Here is a 14,585-nt window from a genome sequence, read left to right as displayed (position 1 = left end):
TAATGCATGATATATACTTGTTCATTTATATATTGACCCTTGTTTTTATTGCATCTGTCCATCTTAATTAGCACTCAAGTTTGGGACAAACATTTAATCTTGGGACTATTATTTTATACAGTGTTTTGAATTAATTTGGTTTTAATTTTAAATCTTAAAGCCGGGTGAGGAAAAAAAATCAGCATGGTGACTGGTGAACAATAAATAAAGTGTTTGTAAATAGAAACACTCTTCTTGCATTGAATTTGAACCATATATGGTTGGTGTTTGTTGTGAGTTGGGTGGTTCATTTAATTATGCTTTTGGCATTTTCATCTAACTCATGCTTCATGCGAAATTTGCATGTGACTGTGGAAACTGAGACTGCAAGGGAGTGATCTGGTCTATTTAAAAGACTCTCAGCTCCCATTCAAATAAAAAAGCAAAGCATCTTTTGCTCTCACAAACCACCCCATCTTCTTGCTTTTTCTTGCATGAATCAACCAGATCTCCTTTGCTTACTATTTAGCTGATTTTTTTTTATCTCCTTCAAATTTGAATTACTACTTGGGTCATCTTTATTGACCACCTCTTTTATAAGGGAATGGAGCCTCCGCTAGGATTTACACTCTTAGAATTTGCTTGACTTTTACACTATTAGAGAAGTTATTGGACACAATGGCCACGGACTACATGCCAAGGTAAATGCATTCCTTAATTGTTTGGCCACAGACCATGGATGGTATAGATTTTGTGACACAAATCTGCCGCCACAAAATCTTCACGGTCCATGGTCTTGACCAAGTAATTTTTTAAATGCTGATAAAGTAATTAGACACAATGACCATCGAATACATGCTAAGGTAAATGCTTTCCTTAATTGCTTGGCCATAGCCCGTGTATCGTGAAGATTTTGTGACACATTAATTTGTCATATCACAAAATTTTCACGGTCCACAGACTTGGCCATGTAATTTTCGAATGCTGATCATGTGGATATTAATGGCCTTGGGGCACAGTTCGACAACCATATGGGCATAGATTGTTGGTTTTTTTTTTCCTTTTATTTATTATGTTTTTCTATACAAAATATATTATTGCATGCTTAATTAGATGTCTCGAGATCAGAGATTAATTTGGCATCCCAACTGGTGAGACCAGCTTCAAGACTTTAATTCCTCTAATGTAAGAGCAAGTTCTAAATCCTCATTTTAGTAATTAATTTACTCATTCAATTCATTTTTGCTTCAGCCTCTGATATTCTTGTTTTTTCTTTTTCAGTAATGCAAGATTGATTCCCTAGCCGGGCGTTTAGATCTTTATTTGGTGGAAGAGGTTTATTCCTGGATTTGATTATGCATCAAATTAATACATGTTTTCAAGACAATTAAGTTTGTGATTGTTTTTTGGCCAAAAAAAGTTTGTAATTGTTTTGTTCGATCAGAAGGGAGGGAGCTCGAAGAGAGAGAGTAGTGGAAGGAAAAAGAAGGAGGGAAAAAAGAGAGGGGGAAAGAGGGGAGGTGCCGGGAATGGGGTGAGGTGGGATCACCGGTGGTGGGTGGTGGGGTGGATTGGGTTGGAGACTTGGGGTTTTAGATTTTTATTTTCTGTTTTTTTTTTTTTTAAATTCACTTTAATGTTTGCAGCATTTTAAAAACAGTCTGAACATTAATGATTATAATGTTGGTTGTAGGTTTTGCAAATGAAATAATGGAGGAGGAGGAGGAAAATGGAAGGGCATTTCAATGTATATATCCTGAAGATTGCATAGTGCAGTGTTATATTAGCTCTCATCGGTACTGTGTTGTGAATAGGTGCATAAATCACAGTTGTTATTGCTGTTGTGAGCCTGGTCAACCATGCACCCCTCCACCAATTTCCCATTGATTTTGAACTGTATGTTGCGTCAACTATGATGTTGAAAATAAAATAAAAAATATCAACATTTCTTTCTTTTCTTTTTTCCCTTTTCTTCTTGCGAAATAATTAGACTCTTTTGGCAATTTAATTATGGTTGTTTCTTCCTTCGAAACTTGTATCTATGAAAGAACTTTGGTAATTTTTCAGATTGGTATTGTTGGTAAGCTTGGAAATAAGAGTACTATATATTAGAGTCACCAAATTTGTTATTTTTTGGGTAATTTTTTATTTAATTCCAATTTAAACTCATTATGATGAACTTTATTTATTTTTTACGAGAAAATATTAACATCTGTAACAAATTATTTGGCAAACCAATTCAAAAATTCTAATATTCTTAGAAATTTGATTAGGTCCACCAACATTCACAATCTGATAAGAAGCTTGAAGTATTTTTTTGTATAAATAACGTTAAATTATATAACGAAAAGAAGTAAAGAACAAACAAAGTAGGGATACGTGCAGTCAAAATCTTTGTACGTGCTATGGCCATGAAGATGTATGATTTTATGTTAATTAGGATCCCAATATCTCACATTGAAAAAATATGAAAACATTTTGTACATGAGTCTTGGACATCTTTCTCTTGCAAGCTGATTTTGTAAGGGCAGACTCTACCTATGGGTTTCTATTAATTGGTATCAAATTAAGTAGATTTCCTCACGCAACTATGCTAGAGTCCATAAAAAGGGTGATTTAGGCAGGATTGCTATTATATGTTTATATCTAATATATAAACACATATAAACATATAAGGGAAATGCTCTTTATTTTTTTCATCGATATTCTCATTTATTATTTTCATTCCGCAGTGTATTTTTATGATTGAAACAGTTCATTTTTTAGATTATTTGAAGATTATTTCTGTAAAAAATCAACTAAATTAAAAATTGTTTGGTCATGTAATCGTTATCAAATAAATAAACAGTAAATCAAAAAATTACTAAAACCGTCTGTTTATTTGATCACAGTTACATAACCAAACGATTTCTGATTTGATTGATTTTTTTGTAGAGACTTCATAGCATAATCTAAAAAATGAATACAATACGCATATGAAATATTTATTAAGCGAAAGTAAAAAAAAAAAAATTAACATAAATAAAAATCCTAAAAATTGAAAAACAATTTCCTACTAAAACTTATAATCTTATATACATATGGTTTTGGTTTATCCTAACTAGGGCTAACACGAAAACTTCAATGTTCCTTGCTATGTTGAAGATATTTTGAAGGCTAAAGAATAATATCTTATCGTTGAACCAAAAACGTTGACTGAAAGACTTCAACCTTTTTTATTGATTAACTAAAGAAAGTTCACAACTTAAATAAAAAAACAGAGCTTGGTCTGCAAGTAGCACTAACACCACTTAGCAGATTTTGTGGAACAACCCACGACACAACAACCTGAAAGCAAACATGGTTAACAACCTAACCATGACTCCTACAAATTAGGAATTCTCCTATAGACTAGGTCTGCCCTGCACCTAACTACAGCCCACAATGTTTATTGAAAATGAACAACATAATTAAACATAAATCTTAACACCCTCCCTTAAACTGATTTCTGCAAAAAACAGTTTAGGATTGAACTTCATCTTCACTCTTGTGCGAGTACCCTCCCTTGAACTACGTTCTGCGATGAACAAATTCCAAGCAAGCTTCTGAGTTTAACAAACACTGGTTGTTTGAGAGGTTTAGTTAGGATATCAGCAACTTGATCTTCACTCCTACAAAACTCTAACTCAATCACACCATCTATGCAAAGATTACGCAAGAAATGATAGCGAACATCTATGTGTTTGCTTCTTCCATGCATAACTGGATTCCTCGAAAGCTTTATAGCTGAGACATTGTCACAAAATATGATTGTAGAACCTTGTTGCTGATGGTCAAGAACTTCAAGCATTCGTCTTAGCCAAATCGCTTGACAGGCACACGAAGCAGCTGCTACAAACTCAGCTTCAGTTGTTGAAAGTGTCACAATTTGCTGTTTTTTGGATGACCACGAAATGGCACATGAACTCATCAAAAACACATTTCTGGAAGTACTCTTTCGATCATCAATATCCACTGCATAATCACTGTCAGTAAAACCAAAAAAACTTGTTTTTTTATTCCTTTTATAAAGAATGCCATAATCAGATGTGCCCTTCAAATATCGAAAGATTCTTTTGGCTGCCTTGAGATGCATCTCAGTAGGAGTCTCCATATATCGGCTTATCATGCTCACAGAATGCATAATGTCAGGCCTTGTTGAAGTCAGATACATCAGACTTCCAACTATCTGCTTGAAATGAGTGCTGTCAACTTTCTTGCCATCAAAATCTTTACACATCTTCAATCCTATTTCTGCTGGTGTCCCAACTGGGTTGCAATTCAGCATCTGAAATTTTTCCAACACTTCCTGAACATATTTCTTCTGACAAATAAAAATACCAGCTTCTGATTGTACTACTTCTATGCCAAGATAGTAGTGCATCAGTCCTAAATCACTTATATCAAATTCTTTCATCATAGATTTCTTAAAGTCATCAAACATATCAACATCACTTCCAGTATAAATCAGATCATCAACATAAAGACACACGATGAGTATTTTACCTTCATTACCAACCTTAACATACAAAGTATGTTCATATGGACACTTTTGGAAGCCTTGTTTGATAAAGTATGCATCTATGCGGCTGTACCAAGCTCGTGGTGCTTGTTTCAGCCCATAGAGTGCCTTTTTCAATCTAAGAACCTTTTTCTCCTTGCCTTTCTTCACAAATCCTGGAGGTTGATCTACAAACACCTGTTCTTGCAACTCACCATATAGAAAGGCAGATTTCACATCTAATTGAAAAATAGGCCATGAGTTTTGTGCAGCTAAAGAGATTACCAAACGAATTGTGTCTTGCCTTGCAACTGGGGCAAACACCTCTTTGTAGTCAACACCATATTTTTGCTTGTATCCCTTTGCTACTAAACGAGCCTTGTGCTTGTCAACCTCGCATTTATCATTCAGTTTGGTTTTAAAAACCCACTTCACGCCAATAGTCTTCTGACCTTTAGGTAAATCAGTCAGCTCCCATGTATCATTCTTTTCAATGGACTTGATTTCAGCATCCATTGCGTCTTGCCATTTTGTGTCTTCAACTGCTTCCTCAAATGTGAGAGGAGTAGAATCTGCAAACAAAGCAAAGTGTGCAGTGGTATCATCATCAGAGAGTTCATCTCCACTTACATAATCAATCATCCAAGCTGGTCTTTTTCTTGGACGTTGATTTTGAGGTGGCTGATCATTTGCAGGTGGGGTTTTGTCAAGAGATTGCTGCTGCGTTTCAATTCCATCGTCGTCGTCTGCTGCATCAAAGTTAGCTAGAGTTTGCTGCTGTTGCTGCTTGCCTTTTTCAGACCAGTCTCACATCTTTTCTTCATCAAAAACCACATCTCTGCTGGTAATTACCTTATCAGTAGTTGGGTTGAATAATTTGTAAGCTTTGGAGTGTTCACTGACTCCAAGAAAGACACACTTCAAACCTTTATCATCGAGCTTCTTCCTCTTTTCATCTGGAATGTGTGCATATGCTATGCACCCAAACACTTTGAAGTGATCCACAGCTGGTTTCCTTCCACTCCAGGCTTCTTCAGGCGTCATGTTTTTAACAGAAAAAGTAGGGCTTCTGTTCAAAACATGTATTGCCCACAAAACAGCTTCAGGCCAGAACTTCTTTAGGACGCTTCCTTTGACTAGCAAGCTTCTAACCATGTTGAGAATGGTTCGATTCTTCCTCTCGGATACACCATTCTGCTGAGGTGTATACGCAGCAGTGAATTGTCTTTTGATCCCTTGTTCATCACAAAAGGCTTCAAACTCTTTAGAGCAATACTCTCCACCACGGTCAGTTCGAAGGGTTTTAATCCTTCTTTCAGTTTCATTCTCAACAAGTGCCTTGAAACTTTTAAATGCATTAAAGGCTTCTGATTTTTCCTGCAAAAAAAAAAAACTCATGCTTTTCGACTAAAGTCATCGATAAAAGAAACAAAGTATCTCTTTTTACCATTTGAGATTGGGTTAATTGGTCCACATATGTCTGAGTGTATGAGATCTAGCAGATTATGAGCTCTCCAGGCCTTTCCTTTTTGGAATTGATCTCGGTGGTTCTTGCTTACAACACAGTCTTCACAAACTTCAGATGGAGGTGTGATCATAGGAAGACCTGTCACCATTTGTTTTTGATGAAGTGTCCTCAAACCGTTGAAATTCAAGTGATCGTAGCGGAGGTGCCAAAGCCATGATCGATCATCTTCCAGAGCCATCAAACAGGCTTGGATAGTCTTGATCTTCAGCGAAAACAATCTGTTTGATGCCATTTGAACAATGGCAATAGCACCTCTTGCTGGATCATATATTTCATATGCACCTTTTTGAATTGTGATAACATAACCTTTGTCTTACAATTGACAAGCACTCAACAGATTAGTCTTTAAATCATGAACATAAAAGACATTCGAAATTGTTTCAACAAAATCATTCTTAGTCACGATTTGAATATCGCCTTTACCAATCACATTCACAGTAGAACAATCCCCAAAACTTATAGTAGTACGAAAATCTTCATTTAAAAAAGAGAAAGCAGACTTATTACCACTCATATGATTGCTGCATCCTGTGTCGACATACCATACATCAGGTTCAGGTTTCTCCTTGGCATGTGAGGCCATTAAAAGTGTCTCTACTTCTTCCTTTTTCTCAGCAAAGTTTGACTTCTCTCCCTTTTCGTTTTCTTTAGGCATCTTTGTATAGCATTCATTGCTATAATGCCCAAAATTGCCACACCTGTAGCACTAAATCTTGGACTTGTCAACTTGTCCTTTTCCTCTATTCTGGGAGTGATTATCATCATTTCTCTTGTAATTCTGATAGTGTATGCTTCCCTGATAGTGTCTGCTTCCATCTCTGTTGCCTCGACCACCTCTTCCTCTTCCTCTACCTCTACCTCGACCTCTTCCTCTTGAACTTGAGGATTCAGCGAAAGTAGAAGCTTTCAAAGCTTGTTCTTCTGAGATGCCAGAGGTGCCACGAGTCAGTTTTTGTTCATGGACCAGTAAGGAACTTTGCAGCTCATCAATTGACATTTCATCAATATCATGGGATTCTTCAATAGAGCACATGACATAGTCGAATTTTGGTGCCAAAGATCTCATAATCTTCTCAACAACGGCACTATCTTGAATTTTAGCACCATGGTTTCTCATTTTGTTTGCAATCCTCATAACTCAGCCAAAATAATCAGTAACTGATTCTCCATTGTTCATTTGAAGAGTCTCAAAATCCCTTCTCAAGGATTGAAGTTGTTGACGCTTCACTCTTGCTGAGCCTTGATACTTTCTTTTCATTGAGTCCCAGATTTGCTTGGAAGTGTCCTTTTGGAGAATGGTCTCCAAAATTGCACGATCAATCGCCTGGAACAAGTAATTCTTCACCTTCATATCTTTCAGCCTCTGATAATCAAATCTCCTTTGTTGTTGTTGCGTCAGTGGCAGTGGTGCTCCTTCTTCTGGTACTTCAAATCTCGTTTCCACAAGATCCCAATACTCTTTGGACCTTAGGAAATTCTCCATCAACATGCTCCAATGGTCATAGTGTCCATCAAAGCGTGGTATGGCTGGCTGGACAAAATTCTCTGCTGATTTGTCAGTCGCCATGGGTACTTGCTACTGCAAGAACAAAAGCTGCTGCTTCTTGGTGGGATTTTTTAACTCAGGCCCAGTAGGGGCTCTGATACCAACTGTTGAAGATATTTTGAAGGCTAAAGAATAATATCTTATTGTTGAACCAAAAACGTTGACTGAAAGACTTCAACCTTTTTTATTGATTAACTAAAGAAAGTTCACAACTTAAATAAAAAAACAGAGCTTGGTCTGCAAGTAGCACTAACACCACTTAGCAGATTTTGTGGAACAACCCACGACACAACAACCTGAAAGCAAACATAGTTAAAAACCTAACCATGACTCCTACAAATTAGGAATTCTCCTATAGACTAGGTCTGCCCTGCACCTAACAACAGCCCACAATGTTTATTGAAAATGAACAACATAATTAAACATAAATCTTAACATGCTAATCCTTAATGGCCCAAAATGCTTCTTTCTAAATCGAGAAAGAAATTGCAGAGCTGCAGAGCCAGTCTTGAGAATTATGATCCTAAATAATTTGTTCTAAGCCTATTACATGTGAACAATTTTGGGGCCCTTTAACATTGGGGCCTTATGGCTTATGCCATGGCACCTTTTGCACAATGCTAGGCCAGCCCTGTTTTTCCCCTTAATTAAAACATAAAACATGTTCTCCGGCCAAAACACCAAATTCTTTTATCCTCATATTTACATCTCAGCTTTAGTTTTTGTTTTTTTAACTTATTTGTTAAAATATAAGTATTCCATGTAATTATACTCTTTCGTTTTTTATTTGAAGGAGGGGAGATCCAAACTTGGGACCTCTCCGATTGCAGATAGAAATACCACTAAAGTAATAACTAATTAATTCTATAAATATACTTAAAAGCAATTCCTGTAGGAACATCGTGCTTTTCCAAGAAGACACTTTCTATAACCTAAAAAAGGTTTTTAATTATACCTACCAAATGTTACCAAACATCCCTTAATGTGGTTTAAAAGCATGATGAGGTTATAGAAGAAAATATTAGAAGAAAATGTTAGGCGGTTAAGTGAGCAAATGATGAGGTCCATTTAAAATTTCTTTCTCACAAATATTGAAATACACAATTTAGAACAGAAAAAAAAAAAAAAAAAAAAAAAAAGTGGAAAAAAATTTGTTTTATAGTTTACTTTTTGGTTATCACTCGTGGATTTTGATTTTGGTATTTTATGTTTTTCAATATTGTACATAAGGGCTACCTTGTTTTGATTTAGAACTATAAAAATTGGCCCGTTTGGTTTACTCTCAAAATAATTTTCAAGAACTAGGGTAAGTTGTAATTAGATTGTATTCTAATTTATGTTAATTAAAATAGTTGTTTCATATTCAATTTGAGAATAGTACTCGAGTTTTTGTTTTTGGTAGCAAATACTTTTCCAAGATAGTTTTTCAGAAAACGACCCAAGACCCAAAATCAAGTCCTCTACCAAAAACGGCCCAACACATGCATGGGGAAGAGGAAAATGAAAGAAGGCCCAAGTCCACCAACACATGGGAGCGGGGAGAGGAACACAAAACGGCCCAACACACGCGGGGGTATTTTTGCATTTTTAAAATAGTTGTCTCTGAGAATTTTTAGATTATTGTTTGTTGAAATTATCCTACCATGCACCAATTCTTTTTCTAAAATGCATTATTTATTTTTCTAAAGTGAAAAATAGCTTTGAAATCCAATACCAAATGGTGTTTTCTTAATTAATTTATTTATTCAGCATCATTCCAATAGAAAAAGAAACTTTAATTTTTTTTATTTATAGTTGGAAAAAAAAAAAAAATGCTGCCTCCAAATAATGATTCACATATCTAGTTACTATATAAACTAGCTAAATATACATATACAATATATAAAAGTAGCTATATTGTCATTTTCATATCCTATTCTGCATAATTGCATATGTATATGTATGGTATGAAAATTACTCCAGAAATATGATATTTGGAATCACCTCTATTCATCATCCTATATATGTGAACCTCTAGAGTCACAGAAAATGCCAAAAAAATACCCAAGCAGCTGAAATTAATTCACTGCTAGTTACTACTCTCCTCCCAAAGCCAAAATACTTGAGAAAATGATATGGCCACACCACATTATCATATTTTCCAAAAACACCTCTTCACATGTTAGCTTGCCACATAAGTTGTTGAAAAATTTTGGTAAAACTATTGCCTTGTACAACTATCCATCTAAAAATATGGTCCCTATAACTCATGGCTTAACTTCTAGAATTGGATTCTCACCAAAAACAGAATTCCCCGAAAAGTATGTGGAAGGGGTCTAGTTGGCCAAAAGTTGAAGGGGATCCAATCAATTTAGCCTGTAATATTTTTTTTTCAACAATTCCAAAACAGAAATATTATGCAAGCTCTCTCTCTCTCTCTCTCTCTCTCTCTCTCTCTCTCTCTCTCTCTCTCTCTCTCTCTCTCTCTCTCTCTCTCTCTCTCTCTCTCTCTATTATGCAAACAATTGGTGGGTAATTTTAAGTCTTTAACCATGCATCCATTAAAGTAGCAATGAAAGGAAAAGGAAAAACGATCCTAGCATAGAAATTCTCAGCAAATCACCTATACATGGTCCACATGGAAAAGACTGATTCTCACAGACCCAACATTGTACTTAGCTGATGGCATTCACCACTTTACAAATCTAACCAACCAATTTCGACAAAAGGTTCCATTTTCCAGTGTACTACCAGTGGAAAAAAAAAAAAAAAAAAACTCTATCACAAGTGTTACACTATATGTTTATCTCTCCCATCACACATGTTGAGAGAGAGACACAACGAGTGTATACACCTATTACATAGAAGTTTTACTTCTACAAGTGGAACAAAATCCAACAGTGTTGGATGAATTACTATCAAGTCACATTTGCCCTCTGCATAATCATGAATCTTCTTCTACTAGCACTCTCTACATGCTCACCTAGTTTTGCCAGGTGAGTTATCTGTCGTTTCCATGACTCTTGAGGCCCCCAATTGATGCACCTTTGTCTGAGTCAACTTGGACACTTTCAAAGGACTCAGGACTTCTCTCAGATGGGTTTCCCTCTTCTGACTCTTTGATAATCTGCTTAAATGTGTCTACTACCTGACCCATTGTTGGCCGATCTTTTGCACTCTTTGACAGACAACTCTCAGCCAACCTAGCAATTTTTCTTGCTGCACGGGTAGAATACTGGTTTTTGAGTCGGGGATCCATTATCAAGCCAAACTTTTTGCTATCAGGAGGGAACTGTTTCACCCATTCCAACAGTTTCTGCTCTGTTCTTGGGCGGTTTCTCTCCAATGATCGCCTGCCTGTAAGAATCTCATACAGAACCACGCCGAAACTCCATACATCACTCTTTGTTGTGAGATGGCCTGTCTCAATGTAATCTGGAGCTGCATACCCATATGTCCCCACTACCTGGTCATGGAATAAATTCCCATTAGCATTATAATAGTCTTTAAAATTTGTGTCTTGTCTATTTGAAATGTTGCAGATAAAATTGACTGTTCTCCTTTTCATTGCATTTGATGCAGTAACTTTGCAAGTTCATTCAATAACAGTTGTAATATGAATGAAGCAGCATGCATAGGTTCCTTGCTTTAATATTCTTTGCCTATTATGCATTGCTTGCCTCTCACTTGATTCCTTTATAGAATTTTCCAGAGTTTTTCTCACATTAATTCTAGAACTTTTAACTATTAACAGGATAAAACTTCAATGTCATTTTTTAGCATGAATTTATTGTATGTATGCCTTTGAGTCAGTAACAAGTTGGGACCTGATGCAAGCCACAAATGCTAGTGAGAAATAAGTACGTGCACACAAAACTTACTGCAGTTGAAACATGAGTATGGCCAACCATTGGCCCCTCCCTAGCAAGCCCAAAGTCTGAGAGCTTCGGCTTAAAATTCTCATTCAGTAACACATTCGAACATTTAAAATCTCGAAATATTACCTTCATCAATAGCATAAGAAAAATCAGAACAATGGTTAAGACTAAGCTTTAGTGCTGAATATAATATGAAGTAGAAGATTGGAGAATAAACTAATGGAACAGTTCCGTTGTAGTGTGGCTTAGAGCACCCGTCAACCACAAAGAAAATTTCAGATGCGTGCATTGCAGGTTAGGGGTTCAGAGAGTAGGGCATGCATGAATAATCGAGGTGGAATGAGGGATGATAACCACGACAATTTTCAGGGTTAACCTTATGCAAAGGAAGAAAGTATTTTCTCAAATTATGGACACCTGCCCCACCCCGAGAAGTGAATGTAGATCTACCCCAGGAGAAAGTATATAATCTGGCATGAGTAGTTGAGTACATGTTCAATATATGCCTCATGCCAACAAGGTCTAGCTCAGAACCTGGATATCCCCAACAACATCTGATTAAAGAGTTGGGAGTTGAACAACTGACTTTATCCTTCAAGGGAAAAAGTTTGTGGTTGTATGTAGAAACTGATGTTTAAAATCAATGTTTAGAGCAAACCTGAACTTCCAATCCTTCATGCAGATAAGTCAATCCTTGAGCTGCTCCAAGTATTATCTGTAATCTTGTATCCCAAGGAAGAGTTGGGTTTGCCTTGCTAAATAGATGGTCTGCTAAACTTCTGTTTGGCATATATTCATAGACAAGTAGTCGTTGAATCCCCCTTTCTCCATCCACAGCACAGTATCCTATTAGTTTGACAAGATTTGGGTGCTCCACAACACTGAGAAACTGAACTTCTGCTACCCATTGTTTATGACCCTATATGAGAAACAGATAATTATAAGAAAAACAAAAAACTTAATTGGCAAAGTGGCTCACTCCCCAGTCGAAAAATAAAAAATAAAAAACATTATTCACATGGCAAGGATGCTGAGTTAGCATTTAAACAATTTACAAAGACTGGTTTGGGTGGTGGGGTACACAAAGCATACCATAATATTGAAGGTGTATCCAGCAGATTTTTTAATATCCATGTGGAAATAAATTCAGTATGGGAAACAGGTGGATACAGATATGCTAAGGGAAAACATTGTGATCCACAGTGCATAAAAAACACAATAAATCTATGTATTTTCTCTTGTGAAAATTGATATATATAGCTCACGAAATTATGAGAAGAAATATTCCACTGATTAGCACCAAAAATATCAATATTACTTTAAGAAAAAAATAAGTTGGCTAAGAAATGTAAAGAGAGGATAGACTGGATGGTCAGGAGAGCAAGGAGCCAAGGACTCAACTAACAACATGCTGGAGAGCAGTTCAAATATTTTTAGCTTAAATATTCATTGAGAACAAGTCAAAAAATGTATCTTAATTAACCACATTAAATATGAATAACAAAAATGGAAAGGAAAACTCTTAATCACATTCTTTAACAATTCAATTAATAGGAAGATGCTTAAACCCCATACCTGTAAGCCATCATTGTTAAGCTTTTTAATGGCGACTGCGACTGGTTCGCCCTTGCCATCAGCAGGCTTGATTGAAGCTTTATAGACATTCCCAAATCCACCTTCTCCGATCTTAAGCAGCTTACTGAAATCGTTTGTTGCATGCCTGAGCTCTGGGAAAGTAAATACCCTCAAATTATGAGCCTTTTCTTCATACATTTCTGGTATACTGCGCGGTGAATTTGCTGAACAGGAAGACTTAATCACCCTATCACCTCCTGAAAAATCAGATTTCCTTTGTTCTTTCAGCTCTGGAGCTGATCTTTGCTCCCTGCTCGTAGATTTGTCCTTGAAGTAGTAGAAACACTTCATTGTGTAAAATCCTATAGCAACTCCCTAGCTAAGATTTAAATGTGATCTTGCTTTGCTGGCATTGAATCAATTTCAGAAAATTAAAGCCTGCCACCGAATTGTCACATGTATATAAGAAATTATCAGCACCATTTTGTTGATGTAAACATAGTTAAAATTCCCAAATGATTGAAACTGCTAATGAAGGAACAATAGAACATAAAGACCAAGATAATCATAGAGAAAATGTTTTCTCAAAAATAGAAAATAAGAAGCATAAGTGATAGACAGAGAAGTGGTCAAAGAAAGGTACTAAATCAATGAAACTGCAATTCAAAAGCATTTAAAATTTGAAATATATAGATGGCAGCACCATAGATTTGAAATAGAAACAGTGTGATCATGCAAGATAAGAAAGACCCTGATTGGAAAACAGATAGGAGAGATGAAAATCAAATCACAGAAGAGGAAATGGTTGGCAAAGTCAAAGAGAAGGATCAAAAACAGTGAAAACCCAGATGGGAATTCAGAATGGAAGTAAAAATCAACTTGAAGACAGAGCAATCCTGACCCAGATGAACAAAATCAAAGACAGAATAATGAACCAATGAATGAATAAACCCAAATCTTAAATCATATACCTTATCAATTCTCTTTCAAATAATTTTCAAAGGGGTTGTGGTTGGGGTTGGGGTTGGGGAGACCTCCAGAGGTCTCTTTTCTTGCTTGGCTTCTCTTTCTCTTTGAAATAATACTCCAAATGAATAAAGAAGCCAGCTTTAAGACTCTGTGTAAGGGCCAGTTTGGTATTGCTGTGTAGAAAAACAGTTGTGAGGTAAAACAGCTGTGAAGTAAAGTCAGCTGTAAAGTAAAGCAACTGAGTATTTGGTAAACTATGTTTTCAAAAGTGCTGTGAGTGCAAAAAACAGTATCAAAGTGTTTGGTAAATGTTAATGTAAAAGTGTTGTGATTGTGTATAATTACTAAAATAGACATGATGCTAAAAGTGTCTTTCACTTATTTGTTTGGTAAAAATAAAATGTTTTTTACTTGTTTTTTAAATTTTTAGCTACAAATTTTTATTAGCATTAATTTTTCTAAGAACAACATTATTAAATAAGTATGTGTATTATTTTTTTAGGTATATTATAATTTTAATCGTGTAAATAAAATATCATAATTAATTATCACAATATAAAATATAACTAACAATGGACATATTTTTTAATTTAAAATAAATAAATTAAAAAT

At 35.7% G+C, this 14,585-nt stretch overlaps 1 pseudogene across 1 annotated transcript; it reads right to left on the bottom strand.

Moving 5' to 3' along the window:
* Window positions 1-10,175: 10,175 nt before the first annotated feature.
* LOC147291029 (putative serine/threonine-protein kinase PBL19) lies at window positions 10,176-14,117 on the bottom strand (annotated as a pseudogene). The gene is made up of 5 exons (XR_015121066.1): window positions 13,976-14,117; window positions 13,005-13,442; window positions 12,088-12,348; window positions 11,433-11,555; window positions 10,176-11,017 (listed from the first exon to the last, which is right to left on the bottom strand). The product of XR_015121066.1 is annotated as a putative serine/threonine-protein kinase PBL19 (transcript).
* Between the last annotated feature and the right edge of the window lie 468 nt (window positions 14,118-14,585).

The sequence above is a fragment of the Dryas octopetala genome, chromosome 3 (genome assembly GCF_963921425.1).
Source record: "Dryas octopetala chromosome 3, drDryOcto1.1, whole genome shotgun sequence".
In the NCBI taxonomy this organism is placed as follows: Eukaryota; Viridiplantae; Streptophyta; class Magnoliopsida; order Rosales; family Rosaceae; genus Dryas; species Dryas octopetala.
This window is presented reverse-complemented; position numbering and strand designations above follow the sequence as displayed.